Consider the following 25431-nt stretch of genomic DNA (forward strand, 5'->3'; position numbering starts at 1 on the left):
GTGCGTGCATGTACAAGCGTCTAAGTGTCTACACTGAATGCGAGGGGGTAGGAATATTCCATGGTAACAGGGCTATGAATTACTTGCATAAGGGCAGAGAAGCCGGGCCTTTTGCTCGGTAACTGGAAGTATGTTTACTTAAGCTACTAGGCAGGAATGCATCGGCTGAGGGGGAAGCAGATAATTCGAAGGTGAAATACAGTACTTGGCAGAGAATAGGCTGATGTCAGGCTTCGTGAGCCGCGCAGAGAATGAGACAAAGTTCATGGTCACAGATGCAGGCTCAGACTGGAGCTTTCAGAGGCAGAAGGCAAAAGGAGTTTTGATGACAGAATCAGGGCCTACTTGCCTGGACTGTAAAATGGCATAAGTGAGCCATACAAAGCCGGTGGCCTTTCATATTTAGGAATGGAATATCCGGCCTGTTCATGGCGGATCTGACAGAGGACATGTTGACGGTGGACGCACATGTATTTGCGTCTTCATAACTGGAACTGGAGGAAACATACATGTACTTGTGATATGCACATAGAACCGTTGGGGTCCAAGATAGGGGACATAACTGACCAGAAAAATCCATATTTCCACATTCCCTCCTTGTCCCCTACTTGCCCTTCAAGAGATATCAATCTTCATCAATCCATTGATCTGTTCATATAGCATCATTTGTTCTTCTTTCTTCTTCCGTGACGAATGAAATCTTGGTGGTGGAATACACGATGTGGCACACAGACCACAGATCGCTGGTCCACATTGTAGACATAGACAGCAACTGAATAGTAGGAGAAGGCCTATACCTAGGAAGGATAAAACTCTCCATCCCCAGGCTGATATCACATTCCAAAACCAACTGGACCAAGTCCAAGTGCCTGGGTTCTGGTGTATCTGGCTTATAATCTTATGAAGGCGAGTGATGGCTTTATATACAGATGGCGAATTTTCTGGTATGAATACGCAGCAGCTTGATCCGATGACCCTACAAGCTCCGCCCCTATCAGCCAGGATGACGTCAAGGACAAGACGATTTTGAAGCACAACAATCCGCATAGCAGACTGCTCTTCTGTTAAATTGCCTAAGGCGGAAATAGTCTCATTCACTACTGCTTCAAGGGTTCTAGTTAATCTACGTATCAGCTTACTATTAGTAACGGTACCTATATAGGGAAAGATGCCTTTATTAAAATCTACATACTTGTCCCATGCTGTTTCAGTGTAATCGACAATGGGGAGATCTCTCCGCTCTCTGTTGTGTACTAAATGAATATTTCTGTAATAATCAGGAGGAGCTAGGAAAACAGGTGGCAAAAGGAATGCAATGTAGCAGGTACCATCCCAATCTAGAGGTAAACGCATATATGCAGTCTGACCATATACAAAGTAGGAATGGCGAGAAGCTCTAAATGAAGATTTGCCTTGATCACTGAATTCTACTATAGTAGTGCATTTACTATGGCCCATATGTATGGAACCAACTTTTCTTACACATAATTCACCCTTCGCTGGGAATACTGACATGGTGGGTAAGACTAGTTCAACTTCGGATACGACATTTAGAATCATGAGATTAGGTGTAAAATTACCTAATCCATATACTTCATTTTCTAGATCAGTTCCTGTTCTTTTGGGGCGACCCTCCTTGTCAGGGTAGCAGACCTTGAGTAAAACTAGGTTCAGGTTTCCCCATACCCAATGATCTTGGTAAACTGCTGTGTCTGAGTCTATGGAATTGATTAAACTGAACCATGCTCCACAGGAGCCATTACGTGTAAATGGATGTGGAAAGAAAGGCAGGACTCCTTCATAATTCTGATAGGGAGGGAGTCGGCCACACACCCAACAATTGGTGGCATTACTAGTCTGATGGGAATGATGTAACATACTAATGAAAGTGTTATTGCGCAGCGCAAGTCTATAAGACAATTCATGCGGAGGTAAGTCACTAAAAGAATGTTCAGCAGCAACATTATAAACATGTCTAGAAATAGGGTAATATATGTGCAACAACATACTTGTAATAATTATTAAAAGACTCAATAAAAACAAAATTAATAATGTCACTATGCAGTGGCTACGCAGTGATTTACAATACGCCTGTCGTTTCAACATTTTCCGGGTATTTTCTCTACTCAGGTCCAAGGGATACATGTCAGAGACAATTCAACCGCTTCACCTTGGAGAGGACTTAAACAATCAAATTGCTCGACTTGTTGGGCCTAAGCTTTAGTTTGTAAAGTTCGGTTTCAGTCCTTTCAACCAAAGGAAGTTTTGAATCAGTCTGTGAGGGAGTGCAGGGCATAATGTCTATTTTCGAGGATAGTCCATGAAATTTCTTGATATGACTTGAATGAATCCAGCCCTTGCGGCCCTCGATCTTCACGGCTGTCCTTGTGGTCAGCAGGACCAACTTGGGTGCTTTCCACCTGGGCTCCAGCTGAGTCTTTCGGTCGAAATTCCTCACAAAGACCAGGTCCCCCGGAACCACGTCATGGGGTTTCACCTCGGTGTTGTCGGGAAAGGCTGCAGCTACCTGTGAACGACAAGATTGTAGTGCAGACATCAAGGAAGCCAAGTAATCTGTCAGCATATTGCAGTCAATATCAGTTATTTTGCGTGGTACGGGCGTCCCCCACATATTTGGTGGCCTACCGAAGATCACCTCATACGGGGATAGCCCTGTTCGTGAGTGTGCTACCATTCTCATGTAAAAGAGTGCAACGGGTAACGCTACTACCCAGTCGACACCTTTTTCTCTGCATATTTTGGACATTCTGATTTTCAGTATCTGGTTATGTCTTTCTACGAGACCTGCTGCTTCGGGGTGTCGGACACAGTGGAATTTCCACTGATAACCTAACAGAAGTGAAACGTGTTTCATTAATTCGGATGAGAACGGCTGGCCGTTATCTGAGTGAACAACACGTGGTAAACCGTATCGTGGGAAGAATTCTCGAACCAACTGTTTGGCAGTAGTCGGGGCAGTGTAATCTGAAACCGGGTACGCCTCTGTCCAACGGGACAGAGCGCAGACAACTACGAGAACATATTTGAATCCTCGACATCGTTCCATCTGGATATAGTCCATCTGGAGTACTTCAAAAGGATTATTAGGAGGATGAAATCCACCCTGTTCTACGGGAACGCTTTTTCCTGGGTTAAACTGACAACAGATCATACAGGTACGGACCTTTTGTTTGGCTGCTGCTCGTAAATGTTTATTAAACCAAATGTGTTGAATGCTGTCTAGCATAGCTTTTTCTCCTAGATGTGCTGGACTATGTATTGTGTTAATTATAACTTGGACCATTGAATCAGGAAGGAACCATACAGACTTTTCCTTCATCATCCATCCTTGGTCCGTTTGGATCCCTCCTAATTCAGTCCATTTCTTTATTTCGTCTGGTGTAGCATGTGTCTGTATGTCAATTACGTCAAGGGTAGGATCTTTAACTGTCATACAATGTGTCGGTATCGGGACTATTGTCTTTGTCATGTCGGGGGTTTGACTTTGAGCAGTCTGTTTAGCTGTTCTGTCGGCTAGATCATTGCCTTGGGAAATGATATCAGTAACCTTCGTATGAGCCTTACATTTCATAATAGATATTGCAGTGGGTAGATGTATCGCATCTAATAAGGCATGAATGAGGGGTCCGTTCTGAATGTGGGCACCGTGGGAAGTTAAATAACCTCTCTCTCGCCACAGCACGCCGAAGTCATGTACAACTCCGAATGCATAACGTGAATCAGTGTATATGTTGACTTTTTTATTTGTGGCTTGAATACAGGCTTGTGTCAGAGCGACGAGCTCTGCGGCTTGAGCTGACAAAGTATTTATACGATTAGTTTCAATGACTTCAGTATCTGTTGTGACTGCGTAAGCGGCCACTAATTCTCCTGCACTTGTTCTCATACATGAACCATCTACATACAACGTCAGGTCTGGATCGGACAATGGAACATCGGTCAAGTCTTGTCTGGGTTTTGTCGTTACAGTAATAACTTCAATACAGTCATGTGCTAGTGGGTCTGTTCCGGTTACTGGCAAAAGTGTGGCAGGATTCAATGTGTTACAGCGTCTGATTTCTATATGTGGCTGAAACAGTGTAAGTTCGTACCCTGTAAGTCGCGCTATAGTCAAGTGTTGTGTTTGTGTTCTATTTACAAGAACCTCCACTGCGTGTGGTACTTGAACTGTCAATGGATGTCCTAACACTATGGCATCGCTTTGTCTTATTGCTAAAGCTGTCGCTGCTACTGATTTCAGGCATGCAGGCAAAGCCTGAGCTACGGGATCTAATGTACTAGAAAAATAAGCACACGGTTTGTGTGCTCCTGCTTGATCCTGTGTGAGTACTGACAAGGCAGTACCTTCGCTTTCTGTAACAAAGAGTGTAAACTGTTTTCTGTAACATGGCGTTGCTAAAACAGGTGCTTGACATAAAGCTTTCTTTAGGCTTTCAAAAGCTTGTGTATGTTCCTGAGTCCAAGGGAGAACAGTCGATGTGGCTGCCTCCTGTGTGGTTAACTGAATGAGTGGTTTTGCTAGAAATGCGTACTGAGGGATCCACTGTCTACAGTATGAAGTGAGGCCTATGAAAGCCCGCACCTCCTTTTGTGTCTTGGGTATTGGCATGTTAGCTATTAACTGAATGCGGTCGGGTGTAAGCTGCCTTCCCTCCTTGGACAGCGAGTGTCCAAGATAAACAACTCGCTGGACACAGAATTGCAGCTTAGAAGGGGACACCTTGTGCCCCTTTTCGGCTAGAAATTTTAAAACTGCCAGTGATGCTTTTTCACATTCCGGTTCGTTTCTCGCGGTGATCAGCAGATCATCGACGTATTGAAGCAGAGCAGTGTTAACTGGCATGTGGATACTGTCTAGTTCTCTTTTCAGTGCTTGGCTATAGATGCTGGGGCTTTCTGTAAATCCTTGAGGTGCGCGTGAGAATTTAAAGCTACGTCCATTTAAACTAAATCCGAACAAATATTGGCTTTCCGGATCTATTGGGACGCTGAAGAAGGCATTCTTGAGATCAATTACAGTAAAGAATGTTGCTTCGGAATCAATAGCTGTCAGTAATGATGAGATATCTGGGACCACAGGAAATTGTGGCACAATGCACTTGTTTAATTCGCGCAGATCAATAACCAATCGATATACTGGCGGGGCCTTTGGATCTGTTCGTTTAAGAATCGGAATTATCGGTGAATTACATACATTGGAGTCTGTTTCCACAACTACTCCTTGGGCAATGAGCTCGTCAATGATTTGTAGTAAAGCCACTACAGCATCTGGTGGTAACTTGTATTGTCGCATTCGTGGTAGCACCACTCCTGCCTTTAATGTGACTCGATATGGTGTAATATTCATGCAACCAACATCAGTAGGGCCTTGTGCCCATAGACGTGTAGGTAAAGTCTGCAGTCGGGGATCCATGTCTCTAGACACATAGTGACCTTTAAAATCACGTAAAAACAACCTTACACCTTCCGGAGAACAACATATTATGGCTCCTAGAGCTTTCAAGGTTTTAATTCCTAACAGATTTTCTGGACATGATTTAGTAAGCAATAAATCTGTAGTTCGGGTCAGAGGTCCTATCGTAAGTGGCAGAGGTTGTGACACTTCATTAACAATAGGTTTTCCTGAAAAACCAAGGGAAATATTCTGAGAGCCTGAGAGGGGTGCCCCTGGAACTTCACTACGTTTTATAGTTGTTCGACTTGCCCCTGTATCGAGTAAAAATTTTCTATCTTGACCTAATAATTCACTATGTACATAAGGTCCTTCTTGATCTACAGGAATCTCGATAAGGGGTAAGTCAACTTCCCTCTCTAGGCTAGTTCATGCGTAACGCTGATACTCAGGATATTCATACTGTGCGGTCTGATACATTTGTCGTGTTGTTGTCTGTGTGGCAGCAGCAGGCAACGGTGGTGCAGCTGGCACAAACTGTATTGGCTGTTGTGCGGCTGGCATGGCCTGGGCATGCTGCATAGCTCCTGGTTCATTCTGATCTTGTCTGAGTGGCCGTGATCTTTCTTGTGTTTTACCTATGGCGATATTATGTTTTAAAACTGGACAATCGTGTACGTAATGACCTGGCTTTTTACAATAATTGCATGTCCCTTTTACAGGTCCTGCTGAATCGGAATGTGTCATACCCTTTTTATGTCCTTCAGCTGGAACAGTCTGGGAAACTAGCATTTTCATTTTCGTGTCTTTCATGCGTCTGTGTTCATGTTCCTGTTCTTCTCTGATTCTATTGTGATGGTACTGTAACATTTGTAACATTTGTGATGGAGTGTTACCTTGCCAGGTACTCTCGAATTTTAATACTCTATTCTTTACTGGGGGCAGGGCATTTTCTACTAATTTTGTTACAAACAGATGCGGGTATGATTCGCTACTTGCTTTTATGCCACTATTTATACCAAAACATTTTTCAAATCGGGCATAGTAATCACTAGTGTCTTCATCTTGCTTCTGCTTACAGGCTGAAATCGTTCCCCAATCTTCCTTTTTCGTAGTTAATAAACGTGGCAGTACCTGTACTAGTAAACCTGGTAATGCTTTAGTTTTATCCCCAAGTCCTGCTCCTGCAGTTCGGGCCTTTTCTTCCGCTTCTAACACTGACCATTCTATCTTTTGGTCTCCTACCTCCCACTCTTTTTCCTTGAGTTTTTCATAAATGCCAGCAGGCATCAACACCTTTAATATTGTCATAATGTCGGGATAGGTATACTCTCCCATGAGTAACATGTCTTTAATTTCTCGGTGAAAACCCGCTGGATCTTTGTCATGACTGGGTACCACTTTCTTCATTTGTAACAATTCTATTTTTGATATGGGCGTATATATAAATACGCGCCTAAACTCGTTGTCCTCGCCTCTTATTGGGTGCACTTCTCGTAAGGGATTCTGTCTATCCATGTGATACGTGGTTCTTTCCTTGACGGGCAATGAAACATGCTCTGAGCATACAAAAACAATATACTGCTTTCTTGATTCTAGAATTTCTTTAATTAATTTAGTACCTGGACCTCTCCATTTATTCATAAGCAATTCAGTCAATATGTCAGGTAAGGGACCAGGGTCCGAATGCTGACTCCGATATAGTATAATGAGTTGTTGAATCATATAAATCCCAGCTAACCTCTGTTCATCTGGGGTGAGATTCAAAAATGTGCGTACTACTGTATCATCACTATATTTTCCGGGACTGTCCACCCAATGGACAGCTGCCCTGGCCAAATCTTGTTCGTCCATAGAATCGAGAAAATGATAACCCCTTCGTTCTCGGAGTAGCTTGTCGGCGGTTTGGAACGAATGCTCGTTAGACCTTATATTGATTATAGGTATTTGGAAATTCCTGTTATTATCTGGACATATCGGACGTATCGAGTCAGTATGACATCTAGTCTGGTTCCTATTACAAGATCTTCCTCTACCTACATAGGCTATGGTGTCCGACTGTCCTGCGGGCAGTCCTGACCCTTCTTCCTCGCTTTGTTCGAACTCGTCTGCCTCTAATCTTTCTTCGTGTAGGCGTTCTATTTCTTTACGGATCTTTCGGCACATGGCTATTATACAATTTTGCTTATCGTGTCTCCCTTCTGATATATTCTGGCTCCATCTGGTAAGAATTTGCATTGCATCCGGATCTACCCCCGGTCGGTCTACATTTCTGATCACACAGTTTATGAGGAAACGTAACAGTTCCCCCTGTATCTCTACTTTCTGGTACTCCATAGCTCTGTAAATACATTCTGGATCTCGCCCTGTTTGGACAAAATGATATATTTCGTCTAGATGCGCAGTCATTCCTGGTAACTTCGCTAAATACACTGCGGCTCGTCTGATACGCAATGAGGCCAGGGTCATTTCGTCCTCTATACCGGGCACCGGGTCATATCTACAATCTACGAGAAGTTCTTTAAGTGCACGAGCACTTACGAATTTGGGTGTACGTGAATGCGCTGACTCTTGAAAAGTAAGTTTATTTATTCTAGGTGGCGTAGAAAAAATATTGGTAACACCTCCCGTGGCCCCATCTGGGGCGTCGGGTGTGAAAGGATTCGTTGAACGTGACACAGCAACTATAGGTGTGGACACAGCTATAGAAGTAGCTGTAGGAACAGATACAGAAACAGATGTGCTTGCCGGAACTTGTGACTCGATTTGTTGCTGTAGGGATACGGGTGCTGGATCTTGGCGTGAGACCTCCCTGGTATGCGGCCTATGTGGGGCGGAATTAGCATACTCGGGAGCTGCGTCATCTAAATATGAGGAAAGAAAAACATCTTCTGCGGTTCTAGGATGCCCCTTAGGATGTACCTTGATTGGGAATAATGGGGGTGGCAAGTCTTTCGGTATCTCTGGAGTAGCCTTAGGTAATCCTTCGGCCAGAAGGGGATACATACCATTCATAAGGGCATTTCTCTGTCTGTCTACTTGTTCTGATTTCACTCTGATACCTTCCTCAATTAATAGATTTTCTCGAACTTTGTTTGAACTCTCTTTACTCTTCTCTTCCTGTCTACGTGCTTTTTCTGTGCGTCTATGAGATTCTTTACGCCATAACTCAACGGCGTCCTTCTGTGACTGTCTGACTTTCCTTTTCCATAACTCTTCCTCGACTTTCATGATGCACTCTGCATCCCAGGTCCCCGCTGCGGGCCACCTCTGACTTTCTGGTAATCCCTTGGTGTAGTCTACCCATAAATCAAGAAATAATATAGCGTCTAAGCCATGTTTGTGATACATGAAGTGCCCTGGAGTGTCCCTAGGAGGAATAGGGACGGCTTCTTCGAGAACCCCTTTTCTAGTCGTGATCTGTCTTAATTTCGAAAAGAGCGGCATATTGACAACTGATCCGATACTTAATCTTGAACACACTTAATACAAAAGCACAATAATGAACAACCATTCATACCACAATATGCAGGACGTTTAACACATTAAACATTAAACATTAAACATTTTTTTACCTTTAAAATAAACAACAATGATGATCGTCTGCATAACTAATCACCAAGCATAACTCTTGACACTAACTAGATACTTCGGAATACTTGATATACTGCTAAACAGTACAGATACACTGCTAAAACAGTGCAGACCGGTTTTGTGTACCCAAACCCGTCTTGACCGGCACAACCTATGTGCACGTCAGAAATGCCTCCCCGGTAATGGTACTCACCGGGTAGCTTCGGAAACGGAAGGCCTCGGTAACTTGAACTTGAACCGGACTGGACTCGACTCGTCTCGTCGGAAACTGGGCTTGACTTAGAACTGGTGGGTCTCTGTATACCTCGGATCTTGCTCTCTCAGCTAGGCTCTGGTCGGGATACTTCGCACTTCTCACCGCCTCGTCTGGGTGTTGATCGCAGTCTCAGTCGCCCCCGCTTGGCCGGAGGGAGATACAGGAAATCCTGCTGGTACGCGTTATTGTCCGTCCAGCTGTGGCAGGAGACCGGGCCTGCAACTCACCGCCGGCGCGTGAGATGAGAAAGTGTCCCTGTTCGGGCGCCATCATGTGGTAAATAATTTTCCTTTACCGGGACTGAATTTGATACAGAAACATTATAAAATAGCTCAGTAAAATGAGAGGCAGAATCCGTGATATTAGAGTTTCGGAATGGGCTTTATTCCAGTAATCGATTATAATCGGATGCTCCAAGTTCCATCACCACGGGGGTTCAGGAAGTGAAGTACATACATTATTGACATGAAATGACTTTTATAGTACATACATTACAATGAAGCGAATGCAGTAGGCGTAACAATTGATAAGGAAAATGACGAGTTGTCTGCGTAACCGAAAATGGGTGGAACAAGGAGTAAAAAGGAACATAATTGGTTATGATGTCATACATAGGTGGATCTATAAGATAATACTTGGCCTAGATGCGCGCGCAGCAGCATGACGTGTAATTAGGGGGTGAAGGGGACTTGACATTTACCTCTACATGTGGAGACAAGAAGTCTGGGGGGTCAAGTCAACCTAATCCCAAATCATATCTAACATCCTATGTTTAAAGAACTATGTTATCCACAAAAGAAGGACTCTCGGACAGAATCTATTCTATACTGACTGTGCGTGCATGTACAAGCGTCTAAGTGTCTACACTGAATGCGAGGGGGTAGGAATATTCCATGGTAACAGGGCTATGAATTACTTGCATAAGGGCAGAGAAGCCGGGCCTTTTGCTCGGTAACTGGAAGTATGTTTACTTAAGCTACTAGGCAGGAATGCATCGGCTGAGGGGGAAGCAGATAATTCGAAGGTGAAATACAGTACTTGGCAGAGAATAGGCTGATGTCAGGCTTCGTGAGCCGCGCAGAGAATGAGACAAAGTTCATGGTCACAGATGCAGGCTCAGACTGGAGCTTTCAGAGGCAGAAGGCAAAAGGAGTTTTGATGACAGAATCAGGGCCTACTTGCCTGGACTGTAAAATGGCATAAGTGAGCCATACAAAGCCGGTGGCCTTTCATATTTAGGAATGGAATATCCGGCCTGTTCATGGCGGATCTGACAGAGGACATGTTGATGGTGGACGCACATGTATTTGCGTCTTCATAACTGGAACTGGAGGAAACATACATGTACTTGTGATATGCACATAGAACCGTTGGGGTCCAAGATAGGGGACATAACTGACCAGAAAAATCCATATTTCCACAGACCGCACACAAACCTTGAACCTCGGCCCTTTTCGCTCTACCACCGAGTGTCTGACTAAGGGTGTGCCACAGGGCTCTTGTTTGAGCCCTACGTTGTTCAACATCTATGTGGCCCCCCTTGCCTCTCTTTTAAGATCTCTTGGGTTCATCCCCATATCTTATGCGGATGACACTCAATTTATTTTCCCATTTGATAAATCCAACCCAACTGCTCAAGCCTGTTTTTCCCAAGGTATGCTGGCCATCTCGGAGTGGATGAGTAGTAATTTCCTGCAGCTGAATGCCAGTAAAACAGAGATCATTCTCTATGGAGACGCCACCATCCTGTGGTCACCAACTTGGTGGCCTACTGAGCTGGGGCCCGTTCCATCGCCTAAGCTCACAGTAAAAAATCTTGGCGTTCGCTTCGATCAGGCCTTGTCCATGAAGGATCATGTCTCTTACACCGTCAGCGCATGTTTCTTTACTCTGCGCCTTCTGAAGAAAGCTTTGCCATATCTCCCAGACCTCTTCTGTAGGACACTGGTCCAGGCCCTGGTATTAAATAAGCTGGATTACTGTAATGCACTAATGGTCGCTGCTAACGAATCTGCTTTTAACCGTCTGCAAGTGGTGCAAAACACCGCAGCACGACTGGTCACCAAAGCTCCAAGCAGATCCGCCTCTAACCCGCTGCTTCGGCAACTGCATTGGTTACCAGTGAGGAAACGAGTCAAGTTCAAACTTTGTTGCCTGACCCACAAAGCATTGTGGGGTCCTGGCCCTCCCTATCTGTCTGAAAGGCTCCACCTGTACATCCCCAACCGTGATTTGAGGTCTGGCTCTAAATCGCTGTTACTCATTCCGAGAATTAAGAGAGCGCGATTGGGAGGCAGATCTTTCTCCTACCAAGCTCCTTTGGTATGGAATCAACTACCCCTCCCGCTCAGACAGTGTTCCGACTATCTTGCTTTCAGAAAGATTCTTAAGACCACTCTTTTTTCTGAATGATAATTCCTCATCACATCAGCACAGTTTGGCCAGCGCTGAGAGACCCCTTCGGGGGTGATTCACGTGCTTTATAAACTATATAACATAACCTAACATAACATCTTGTACATGGGGTAGAGTCCTTTGTGTGTTGTGCACATTAGCACTGTGATGTGCAATTGGATAGTAATTGGCATGAGTGAAGGCCACAGTGTCAGGTTGGATATGTTTGGGGCATGTCACACACACCCTGAGTCCTGGGGGTGATGGCATGTACGTCACAGTGAGACCTGTAGCCCCAATACTGATGTGCACCCATAGTCTGTGTGCATGTTGTGTCTCAGATGTGTCTGATCACATGTTACCAATGGGTGACAGTCTCCACATCCATGTGGAATATGCATCAACCTTGATGGGGTGTGTGTCTAAGAGACTTAAATGTAGGGCCGGCATGGACAACAGTGGCCACTACTTGTGGGACTTACGCTTGCCTTGTGGTGTGTACGTGCTACGCCATGTCCATTGCTGTGTTGATGTGGCAATACAAGGAGCCTGGGTTTCTGCATGGCAAAGATATGTGATGCCTGGGAGACATGAGTCCTCATTAGTCACTGGGGTGGGTTTTTTGAACATTGCAGCAGCACATAGGTTGGGTGACACAGCTAGATGATTAGCCCATTGCTCTACATGGGACTCATGTGGACATGTGGAATTGAGATGTGAGGTGGTGGTCTTGTAGGTGACATATGTGGCCATGACCAACAGTACACACCTCAGTACATTGTGTAATGTCATGAACTAGCATGTGAGAGTGATCGTGGTCATGGCCACATGGGGGGATGTACTGACAATCTTCCTTTGTGCATCTCTGTACTGCAGGGCACCAGCTGTGCATCGTCCGTTCCCAGACCTTGCAACCATGCAGGAACGTAACAGCATCAGACTGTACCGCTTCACCAGGCCACTGATTGAGGAGTTGGAGGAGCAGTTGGCGCCACATCTGCTACCTGGCCGGACATACCCTACAGCACTGACCCCAGAGGTGAAGGTGATGGCAGCCCTGCACTTCTTTGCTACTGTTACCTTCCAGTACACTGTGGCTACTGCTGGTGGTATGTCGCAAACGATGTTTAATCGGGTGCTACGCGATGTCTTGGAGGGGATGTTGCAATTCCTCGACCTGTATATCAAGTTCCCGAGCCAAGATGAACTCCCTGAAATTAAGGATGCCTTTTATACACTGGGGAAGATGCCAAACGTCACTGGATCCATTGACGGGACACATGTTGCCCTGATACCACCACAGGCACATGAGCAGGCATACCGTAACAGGAAGCACTACCATTCGATCAATGCTCTGGTGGTCTGTCTTGCTGACATATTGATCACACATGTGTGTGCACGGTTCCCTGGTTCGGCGACCGATGCCTACATAATGAGGAGTAGTCACATTGCAACGCTGATGTCACAGATGCCAGCTCAGCGTGCCTGGCTTGTCGGTGTGTACTGACTGTTCCTCATTGTGTGTGTTTGTCATTGTTGTATTCCACACTCCTACCAAACTCATCTACTTGTTCATTTTTGTGTGTGTAGGTGACTCCCGAATACCCCAAAATGCCGTGGTTGCTGACACCCCTCAGGAACCCTGTGACACCAGCCGAGCTGCGCTACAATGAGGCACATGGTCAGAGTAGGAGGGTGATTGAGCGGACATTCGGCCTCCTGAAAAGCCGCTTTCGCTGCCTGGACAAGACCGGAGGGGCCCTCCCATATGAGCCTGCAAAGGTGTGCAAAATAATACTGGTCTGCTGCATGCTACACAACATGGCGGTGCGGAAGGAGGTGCCTCTCATCCTGGATGAGGATGACAACGACCAACGTCCGGCACCTGTGGAGGATCCCGGCATGGGCCAGGATGCCAGTGATGATGAAGATGATGGTGACGTCCGCTCCCAGCTCATCAACAACTTCTTCACCTGAAAGTGAGTTTCTAGGAATGTATTGAGCCAGCTCTGTTGCTGTCTGAGTGTGTCTGTGTGCCACTTGACTGGATGCGTGCTGTGATGTGTCCATTCAGGTGGTGTGTACTCCACAATAGGGTAGTACTGCTAACTAGTGTTTGTGTAGGTGTTTTGCAACATGTTTTGTGCATGTGTATTGCATTTCTCTCCTGTTCATCTGTGCTTTTGGCTATATCTTGTCTGTCCTTCCCAGGGTCCTTTGCCTGTTGTGTGGTCAACACTGACCCCCAACACCCAGAAGCCAACACCAGTGTGGAAGTTGACAATTCCCATCAACTGATGTACCACACATCCCTGGACTTCCATTCTCCAAAACATTGTGAGCGTGTGTCCATTGTTACGTAGAATTACCGTGCAACTATTGTGGAATAAACGTGTTGCTGGTGTGTAATGAACCTGTGCTACGCTTTGTTATGTGCGTTGTCTGTCTTCCCACATCTGAGTGATATCTGCTTACAGAAAACTATTAACAAAGCTGTTCCTTTTTAAGGGAATGAGACAAACCTTGTAATGTTCAAAGGGATTTTGATTATTGGATATTGTGGCCCTCACACAACCATCAGGATGTCGTGAATCACGTACCCTTCAGGATGTATCGTGTCATCATCGGGCTGCTCCTGCGTCGAGTCGGCTGGTGCAATACCCGACGGGCTCTTTTTTAGAGAGCACTCTTGTGGAGATCTTTTTATCCGGTACAGCCGTTGGGTGAGGTGGGAGTGTGGGGCTTGTTTTGGTAATGTAGATGAAAGACAATAATTAAAATAGGGTTCGGAGTGCTTATCTCAAACCTTTTATTTAGGAAGCCTCCTTGCCTAATTAAAACTGTGAGGTAAAGTGTTGGTAACTTAGAATAATGGGCTAGGTTATGTACACTGCCTCATTGGGGTCGACATGTTTCTCGCTCTAATAGAGGAATTCTCTGGCGATTCTTCAGGACCAAGAGTTATTCTATCTACATGTGAATCTACACTGGCAATCCTAAATAACAGTGAGCATTCTCAATATTAATATTAGCCGGTAGTTTACCTGCAGCTCAGTCTACCCTAAGATTTCCATAGGATAATCCTCTGCAGTTCCTGGTAGGCTACGCAAGGAGTTCCTTGCGTTAGACACGCCGAGTCCGTGTCTCCAGCTCACTTATAGTGCGGGTTAGGTGAGCTGGAGACACGGACTCGACGTGTCTAACGCAAGGAACTCCTTGCGTAGCCTACCTGGAACTGCAGAGGATTATCCTATGGAAATCTTAGGGTAGACCGAGCTGCAGGTAAACTACCGGCTAATATTAATATTGAGAATGCTCACTGTTATTTAGGATTGCCAGTGTAGATTCACATGTAGATAGAATAACTCTTGGTCCTGAAGAATCGCCAGAGAATTCCTCTATTAGAACGAGAAACATGTCGACCCCAATGAGGCAGTGTACATAACCTAGCCCATTATTCTAAGTTACCAACACTTTACCTCACAGTTTTAATTAGGCAAGGAGGCTTCCTAAATAAATGGTTTGAGATAAGCACTCCGAACCCTATTTTAATTATTGTCTTTCATCTACATTACCAAAACAAGCCCCACACTCCCACCTCACCCAACGGCTGTACCGGATAAAAAGATCTCCACAAGAGTGCTCTCTAAGAAAGAGCCCGTCGGGTATTGCACCAGCCGACTCGACGCAGGAGCAGCCCGATGATGACACGATATATCCTGAAGGGTACGTGATTCATGACATCCTGATGGTTGTGTGAGGGCCACAATATCCAATAATCAAAATCCCTTTGAACATTACATGGTTTGTCTCATTCCCTTAAAAAGGAACAGCTTTGTTAATAGTTTTCTGTACACTTTAGGGCATACTTAGCTGGACCTCCCTTAAAAAAGCCCGTTACGCCCCCCCTTGTTCGTTCTTGATACATGATATCTGCTTACCTCACCTGTGGACTTGTTACCACTGACTGTGCTTGGTGTTGTGTCTGTGCATGCCAATGTGTTTCAGGTCAACATCATTGTGTGTGATGAGTCACATGGCCATGGTGAGTATGTTTTGTGTTGCCATAGTGGTGTGTCTCCCTCACATGTGTCACATCCCCATGACTGACCTTACGTTGGTCACATTGTTCCAGTATTTGGCATGCACTGTGTTGTGTAGCAGATCGACTTCGCCCTGAACATGACAAGTTTGAATCACAACAGAGGCAAGTATGGTGTACTGGTGAGTTTATTTACAAACATGTGTGAGTGAGGGGCACAGGATGTTGGGTGCTGTACAGTGGTTTGGGAATCCAAAGTTCACATTTGAGTTGGACGTGCTGGTAGATGAAATGTCCAGAGTAAAGTCCACATTCATCTGATACATTGGCCCAACATGAACCCTCCTTGTCATGTGGGCGAGTTGTGTGCGATTGGACAAGGTGAACGGGTTGCGCACAAAGAACATTGTCCAGAACAGGTTTAAAGGCCCTGGGGGATGTGCTGGGACATCTGCCTCTCACATGTCCTTCTTCGGACGACCCCTCTTCTTCCGGGGGGGGGGGGGGATCCTCATGTGCAGGCCTGTGTGGTGCAGGGAACTCTCCGCCAGAGTCCTCCTCCCTCCCTGTGGCGCTGGCAGATGGTGTTGCGACAGATGTTGTGGGCACACAGGGGGTGGGGACAGGTTGGTGTTGATCTGGCGGAGGCATTGTAGTATGTCCCGATGCACCACAGTAAGGGCATCCCACTTTGCCTCCATGCGGTCATGGTGGGTGACCTGCTCCTGTTGCATGTCCTTGAGGATCCCCACTAACTGGCCAAATCCTCCTGTGCTATCCTGGTATGCATCTATGATGCGTGCCAGTTGGGGGTCATCATGCAGTCCAGGCCCCTCTGCAAGGCGTGCCCTGTGCCTCCCACCCCTCCCAGCACCCCTCTCCACACGGGCAGGACCAGCGGCGGTACGCACAGGTGACCCTGGGACCCCTTAGGGGGTGTTGCTGGTGGTGTTGGCTGTGGCTTCCGGGGGGGTCCTGTGTCCCTGTGCTGTGGGTGTTGATTGTCCTTGGTCTGTCCCTGTTGGCAGGGGTGCCCTGTCCGTGTCCAGGTGGTGGAGGCATGGGTACAAGGGGGGGGCAGATGTTGCTGCTGCTGTTGCTGCATGATGGCTCACACCGGAGGGGCCAGGTTGGTCGTCGTCATCCAAAGAGGACAGTGAGAGAGTCAGACCAGAGAGCTCATTGTCCAACAGAGTCTGTGACTGGGTATCCTCGTCATTTGTCAGTGGGTGCCCAGCACGACCTGTGTTTGGAAGAGACACACAATGTGATTTATGTTTCTACATGCATCGTTGGTTCACAATCATGAAATGTTCTACTTTTATAACAGATGCCTGCCTGTACACTGCTTTTCCCCAGCTTGTCACAGACAGAGTTTGATCTTGTTGTTGGCCATTTGCCAGCATGGCCTTGTGCTCCCCACAACAGAGCCCAGTGCCAGACATCTTGTCGGTCCCTTCCCACTCCCTGTGAGGTGAGTATGGTTCAGGTTGATCTTGCTGGGACATGTGGGTGGGTGTAGGTTGTCTGTGACTGCGAGTCCCATCATACTCTTGGCTACACCCCCCTTCCCAGCATTCCCATGCTTCCTCCCTCTTGACTCTGCTTCCCTGTGAGGGGGTGTGACAGCAATGGCAAGATGGCTGACTGTGGAATCCTGGTGTTTGTTTGGCTAGCAGTCCCAGCATGGCCTTGTGCTCCCCACAACAGAGCTAAGTGTCAGACATCTTGTCGGTCCCTTCCCACTCCCCGTGAGGCGAGTATGGTTCAGGTTGATCTTGCTGGGCCATGTGAGTGGGTGTAGGTTGTGTGTGACTACGAGTCCCATCATACTCTTAGCTACACCCCCCTTCCCAGCATGCCCATGCTTCCTCCCTCTTGACTCTGCTTCCCTGTGAGGGGGTGTGACAGCAATGGCAAGATGGCTGACTGTGGAATCCTGGTGTTTGTTTGGCTAGCAGTCCCAGCATGGCCTTGTGCTCCCCACAACAGAGCCCAGTGTCAGACATCTTGTCGGTCCCTTCCCACTCCCTGTGAGGCGAGTATGGTTCAGGTTGATCTTGCTGGGCCATGTGGGTGGGTGTAGGTTGTGTGTGACTGCGAGTCCCATCATACTCTTGGCTACACCCCCCTTCCCAGCATGCCCATGCTTCCTCCTTCTTGACTCTGCTTCCCTGTGAGGGGGTGTGACAGCAATGGCAAGATGGCTGACAGTGAAATCCAGGTGTTTGTTTGGCTACAAGTGCCAAGTGAGCCCTGTGCTTCACACAGCAGCAGCCAGTATGGGGGATCTTTTGCTGATATTTCAATGAGGTGTGTGTCAAAGCATTGTAGCCGGTGAGTTGTGTGGAGTTTGTGTTGGGGGGTGTCTCCCCATGCTGATTAGTATGGTCAGGGCTGTCAGTCCTCCTTCCTATTATGACACGTGCTTCCATTGTAGGGCGTGCAAGTTGTCTTTCAGGATGTCAGTCAGTGGTGTCCTGCTTCTGATTTGCACACAACCCCTAGCAGGACCCAGTGTCAGCCATCTTGTCAGCCATTTTCCACTCCCTGTGATGTGGGCATGTTTCAGAGAGGTCTTGATGGGCCAATCAGGGGGGGGAGCATTATCTGTGACTACAGGCCCCATCATGCTTTTGCCTACACTCACTTCACCTGCATCTATTCCTTCCTGACAGTCAGCTGCACTGTGAGGTGGTGTGTTTGTGGTGGCAAACTGTCTTGCTGGATGTATTTGGCTTAGTGCCAGTGGCTTGCTCTATTTGTTTGTAGGTTGGTGCATGTCATGACACAGTCCCCAGTCAGTATGAGATGGCAGGTATTGTGTTTGTGTGACTGGCATACACATCTTGGGTTGATTATCTATTGGTTAGTGTAGGTTTGCTTGGGGTGCATGGTTTCACTGTCCCCTTACCACACAATCTTGAGTTTGTTGTTTGTGTACTCACCAGGCTCTGGGATGTCTGTTAGGCCATGGACGCTCTCTGGTGGTAGGATGTCCCGCACCTCTCCTCCCAGGTCCTGAAGTAGACTGGTTTGGCAGGAGGGCCACAGCCGGTGCGCTGACTCAAGGCGTGATCTTTCTCGATGAGTTTCTTGACCCTCCTGCGCACATCATACCACTTGTTCTGGATATCCTTTGTGCGCAAAATTGGTGCTTGTGCGTTCACCTTGTCCACAATCCTCGCCCACATCTTTGTTTTCTGTGAGATGGGGGTCCTTTGAATCAATGTACCAAACATGTGTGGCTCTACTCTGATGATCTCATCTACCAGCACTTCTAACTCACTATCTGTGAACTTTGGATTCTTCTTTGGGGGCATGGTGATGGGTGGTGGTGGTGAGGGATGTGTGTGTGAGGGTGCAAGTGATGTTGGTTTGGTGTTGGTTTTGCTTTGTGTATGTGTGTGTGCTTTTGTATGAGGTGCTGATGGTGTGTGAGTTGTGTGATGGGTGAGTTGTGAGTTTTCTGTGGTTGCTGTGTACTGGTGTTTGCTGCTTGCTGTGTCTCCTGTTTCCAAGGGATGATGGTAGTGATTGTAGTCCTTTATATTGTTGTAGTTGTGGGTGTGTCTTTGTCCAATTAATTTGTGTTGGGTATTTATTGGCTTAGTCATTGCTTGTTTGGTCCTTTTTTGTGTTTTTTCCTTTGTGTTTTGTAGGCATGTAGGAGACGTTCATGTGACGGAAACGGACGCTGCTGTTGTCTTGTGCTGACTTCTCCACCTCGTTCACGCTGCCTGTCTTCTGTGTTTGGTAGGCGTAGTTCGCGGCGGTCTCTATTGCTTGTGTGCCGGGTTGTCTGTGCGTGTCGGTCGTGCGGCTTGGTCTCCGTGCGAGTAGGTCTGGTTTTACACGCATTGCATCGTACTGCGCTAATCGTACATCGCAGGTACGGGTCGGTCGGGTTGATTCCGGGTTCATGTCGGTCGGTGAAAATCGCGTCGGTTTTCCGGCCGTATCACTATTTTCCCTCCGGCTCGGTCGAACGGATTGTATTCCGTACGTGTCGGTTGTAATTCACTCGCGTTGCATCGTACTGCACGGGTCGTACGGCGCTGGTCCGTGTCGGTCGGTATTCGGTCCGGGTTCGTGTCGGTCGGTTCCTTTTGCGGCCGGAATCGGAATCGGCCCCTATGTGTAGATGTTTACAATATTGATTTTATATGTAATTTTTTTTTAAAAATAGATGAAAGAAAGTACAAAAATATTTTTGATAAAACAAAGGAAATTAATAAATAATGTGAATATTTATAAATATGATTACGTTTTGGGATTTAGTTTTTGTTTAGTTCTACTTTAGCCCATGTTGAACTCATGTTCAGTTAGATAAAAGTAATATAGGTCACGAGGGAGTGTTCTCAGATTATATTGTTGTATTCCCCTCTTCTCCCTGACCTCAAAATATTTTTCCTAGAGGAGGTCCCTTTATTTTGCGTAGCTAACACCAGCCACTCCCTGAGAGCTGGCTTACACCTCACCCCACACCCATCCACCACAGGCGTTACTGGACATGTGACCCTGTTAATAAAAGGGGCCGGGCGCACGTGGCTTGGGCCAGTTCTACCACCTAAGTACAGTGTCTGTGTCGTCACTCATACAGAATTGGGGCCGAGGGCTCCACAACGTTACAGAGTGCAATATGTGTTGCATGTGTTTAATCGAAATATTTTTACTTATGGCACAGCGGACACCTCTGCCGAAAAAGCACCTCCATGAGTCGGAAGAAGCGACAACCTCAGTGGGTTGCTGGGGGCGGGCAGGCACTGTTGTGAGAGGGGTAAGGTGGTGTAGGGAATGGTATAGGGAGATTAAAAGATTAAGTGACGGGGCAAGCTGAAAAATGAAGCGGCCACAAAGGTTTCAGGGCAGGAACATGAGCAGAGGCAGAGCAACCAATTAAAGGGTGCTGTTCGAGTTCAGGAAATAATGTGAAGAATGTTAGCACATGCAACCAGGGCAGTCAACATGGGAGGAAATGAAAGCCCAAAATGAGGGACTAGTAAGCCTATCCACCAATCAAAAGCAGGCATTTACAAAGGACAATAAGAGAAGCCAATTGAAACATGGGCTGTGCTTAATGCCCATAGTCTAGGAACAACATGCCTCGCAGAGCAGCGCATGTGCTGCCCAGGATCGAGCTAAAACCAGATCTGAACATACAGTACACACTGGCAGCTTTAAAGCAGCAGGAGCAAAGACAAAGGCAGGAATTAGGCTCAGAGAGCTCACAGGAGGCAGGTAGATGTCCAAATACTAGGGGGCAGATTTATAAGCCACTTGCGCCGCCAGTACGTCACTTTTTGTGACGCATTGGCAGCGCATTTCACTGCCCCTACCTGCACAAAAACAAACTCCCCATGACGCAGGCATCCCTGCACTTGGTGCAAGGGTGCCTGTGCCGGCGCATGGCAGCTCTTTGTGTGCCAGCGCAGGGGAGCGCACGAGAATGTGACATATCATTGTAAATATGTCGCATTCCTGTGCTCTGAGGCTGCTGCAGCGTGGCGCAGCCAAAGGGCTTGCGGTTTTACGTTGCGGCACTGCAGGACTTGGCTTTTATGGCTGAAGTTCCCTAAAACATTTGTCTTACCCCCAATCAATCAATCAATCAATCAATCAATCAATCACTGCATTTGTAAAGCGCGCTACATACCCGAGAGGGTCTCAAGGCGCTGGGGAGGGGGGGCCGCTACTGATCGAAGAGCCAGGTCTTGAGGAGTCTTCTGAAGGCCAGCAGGTCCTGGGTCTGTCGTAGGATGGTGGGGAGAGTGTTCCAGGTCTTGGCGGCGAGGTAGGAGAAGGATCTGCCGCCGCCGGTGGTTTTCCAGATGCGGGGGACTGTGGCGAGGGCGAGGTTGGCTGAGTGGAGGCTTCGGGTGGGGGTGTGGAAGCTGAGTCGGTTGTTGAGGTAAGTGGGTCCGGTGTTGTGTAGTTCTTTGTGTGCGTGGATGAGGAGTTTGAAGGTGATCCTTTTGTTGACGGGGAGCCAGTGCAGGCCTCTCAGGTGGGGTGTGATGTGGCTGCGGTGGGGGACGTCGAGGATGAGTCGGGCCGAGGCGTTCTGGATACGTTGGAGTCGTCTCAGGAGCTTGTTTGTTGTTCCTGAGTAGAGGGCGTTCCCGTAGTCGAGTCTGTTGGTGATGAGGGCCTGGGTGACGGTTTTTCTCGTGTCGAGGGGATCCATTTGAAGATCCTGTGGAGCATACGGAGGGTGTTGAAGCAGGACGCGGAGACGGCGTTGACTTGCCTGGTCATGGAGAGAGTGGAGTCGAGGATGACCCCCAGGTTGCGTGCGTGGTCCGTGGGTTCCGGGGCTGTGCCTAGCGATGTGGGCCACCAAGAGTCGTCCCAGGCTGATGGGGTGGGTCCGAGAATGAGGACCGCTGTCTTGTCTGAGTTCAGCTTCAGTCTGCTGTCCTTAATCCTGTCGGCTACGGCCTTCATTCCTCTGTGGAGGTTGGCTTTAGCGGTGTGGGTGTCTTCGGTGAGGGATATGATCAGCTGGGTGTCGTCGGCGTAGGAGATGATGTTGAGGTTATGTTGTTGTGCGATGTGGGCGAGAGGTGCCATGTAGATATTGAACAGCGTCGGGCTGAGGGAGGATCCCGGTGGGACGCCGCAGATGATCTCGGTGGTTTTGGAGCGGAAGGGTGGGAGGCGGACGCTCTGGGTTCTGCCGGAGAGGAAGGATGTGATCCAGGCCAGGGCCTTCTCTTGGATCCCGGCGTCATGGAGGCGTACTGATAGGGTGCGGTGGCAGACCGTGTCAAAGGCTGCTGATAGGTCCAGGAGGATGAGGGCGGCTGTTTCTCCTTTGTCCATCAGGGTCCTGATGTCGTCAGTGGCGGTGATGAGGGCGGTCTCGGTGCTGTGGTTGCTGCAAAAACCGGATTGGGAAGGGTCCAGGATGTTGTTGTCTTCGAGGTAGCGGGTCAGCTGCTTGTTGACAATCTTCTCAGTCACTTTTGCCAGGAATGGGAGCAGGGAGCTGGGCCGGAAGTTCTTGAAGTCCTTGGGGTCCGCCTTGGGCTTCTTCAGAAGGGTGTCGATCTCGGCGTGCTTCCAGCTTTCTGGCAAGGTTGCTGTCTCGAAGGAACAGTTGATTGTTTCCCGGAGGTGGGGCGCGATGGTTGTGCTGGCTTTCTTGAAGACGTGGTGAGGGCAGGGGTCAGATGGGGATCCGGAGTGGATGGAGTTCATGGTTTTGATGGTGTCTTCGTTGCTGACGCTGGACCAGACGGTCAGGCGACTGGTGCGGGTGGTAGTCGCAGGGGTGGTGGACTCGGTGGTGGGTGAGGGGGGTCGGAGTTGAAGATGTCGTGGATGTCGGTGATCTTGCGGTGGAAGAATGTGGCCAGGGAGTCGCACAGGTCTTGAGATGGCGGGATGTCGTTGTTATTGGAGCTGGGGTTGGAGAGTTCTTTCACGATGCTGAAGAGCTCTTTGGTGTTGTGTGCGTTGTTGTCTAGGCGGTCCTTGAAGGCGGTCTTCTTGGCAGTCCTGATGAGTTGGTGGTGTCTGCGGGTGGCGCTCTTGGGGGCTGTGTGGTTGTCTGGTGTTCGGTCCTGGAGCCATTTCTTCTCCAGCTTCCGACAGGTATGCTTGGAGATCCGGAGGTCCTCGGTGAACCAGGCGGCTTTCTTGTTGGTGTGGTTGGTTGTGGAGGTCTTGAGAGGGGTGAGCGTGTTGGCGCAGTCGTTGATCCACTGTGTGAGGTTGGTCGCGGCGGTGTCTGGGTCGGTGGGGTCGGTGGGTGGTCTCAGGGCGAGGGCGGTAGTCAGTTGGTCCTCGGTAACCTTGCTCCAGCAGCGGCGTGGTAGCTGTTGGGTGCGGTGGTGTGTGGTGGGTTTCCTGATGGTGAAGTGGACGCATCTGTGTTCGGTCCAGTGGGGTTCAGTGGTGTGGTTGAAGGAGACGTGGGGGCTTGCGGAGAAGATGGGGTCGAGCGTGTGTCCAGCGGCGTGAGTAGGTGTCGTTACGAGCTGTTTGAGTCCGAGGTTGGCGAGGTTGTCGATCAGGGCGGTGGAGTTGGCGTTGTTGTTGTTCTCGAGGTGGAAGTTCAGGTCCCCGAGGAGGATGTAGTCCGTGGAAGCGAGGGCGTGCGTCCTAGACCGTTTTCCTGACATAGAGTTGCCAATTTAGATGTTTTGGGTACTCTGCCACTGCTGATCAGTGTCAAAGTACAAGTGTTCCCTGTGTAAAGTGTGATGGTAATTGGTTGGTCATGATTGGTATATTTTCCTTACTAGTAAAGTCCCTAGTGATGTGCACTCTGTTTGCAAGGGCTAGTAATGCAAAGGTGCGCGGAGAAGGGAACTCAGGCCTTCAGTGTAGGGCCTGCGCTCAGTGTGCTAAGTTAGCATGTTGTCTTGACAAGGGCAACCACTTGTCAGGCCTTACTTTCCCTTTTGCGTACACACCGGTAGGTCCTGGGTAACCCCTTGGCAGGGTTCAGTGTAAGTAAAAAGCAGGACATGTACTGAGGTGTGTGTTATGTCCTGACAGTAAAAGAACACTTCATTTCGTTTTTCACAGGTAAAGGCCATTCTGCCCATAGTGCAGAATAGGGGAGGCTGGGTATTGTGTTTTGTTAGCCTAGTTTCCTATAAGTTTAAAATGAAGAGGTGAAGTTTAGTATGTATGAACTCACAGTGTCATAACACATCTTTCTATGAGAGTGGTTTTGTCACTGTGTGTTCAGAAACCACTCTTTTAGAAAGTGGCTGAGGTTTGTGCTTTAAGCATTTCTGTGTGTCTCTGCTGAATGTGGATTGACTGTCTGGATCTGAAAAGTGCAAGGAGCTGGAGAGGTCTTGACTCAGGGAGGGGGTTGAGATGGCACCCGGCTGCCCTGCATCTGGAGAGTAGGGGGAGGAGAAGCCCGGGAGGTGAAAAGGCCTGGGCTGGTGCTATAAACAAATTGACTCATCTCCTGCTGAGTGATTAAGGATCCAGACCCCCAGTATCAAAGGGAGAAAGGTGACACTGGGAGGGAGACACCCAGAACTGATTTAGGCAGGGGTCAGGGACCCCTGAGCACACACAAACTTCAAAGACATTTAGGGGTATAACTATGAGAGCTGAGGCCCCTGAACGTTGGAATAGAAATGGATTGAGACTGAAAAGGCTTAGACCCATTTTGTGGTCAAGAGGAACCTCTGCTAAGGAAGGAACAACTGAAGAGACTGCTGGGAAGGACCAATCCTTGCTTCGTGATCTGGGGCTGGTCTGCAGTTTGCTGTTTTAACTAGGGAAGAGGCTGTTGGGACGGTGCTGTGTGCACTGGGTCCCCTGCTTGAAGAAGACTGTGCTTTGTGCTGTGTCTTGTAACCCCAAGGGCCGAGGTGAGCTGGCTCCCTGTTTGGAAACACAGGAACATAAATGTTTCCAGAGAAGTTTCAATCGACGAGGTGGGTGTGTGTTGTGGCAGCTTGAGACCCTAACGGTGTGCCCTGTGATCTTGGACACACGGAGGAAAAGTGAGACTCAGATGCACTGGGAGCGTGTCGTGGTGCACAGGAGGCGTTGGTGAGGAGCGCCTGGTCAGCGTGTGCACCGGAAGAGAAGAGAGTCTCGGATGCGCAGGGTGCATGTCATGGTGCACCGCAGGCGTTGGTGAGGAGCGCCTGGTCAGCGTGTACATTGGCAGAGAAGTGAGACTCGGACGCGCAGGGTGCGTGTCGTGGTGCCCCGCAGGCATAGGTGAGGAGCGCCTGGTCAGCGTGTGCA

Source organism: Triturus cristatus, chromosome 3_2 (assembly GCF_964204655.1).
Source record: "Triturus cristatus chromosome 3_2, aTriCri1.1, whole genome shotgun sequence".
Lineage (NCBI taxonomy): Eukaryota > Metazoa > Chordata > Amphibia > Caudata > Salamandridae > Triturus > Triturus cristatus.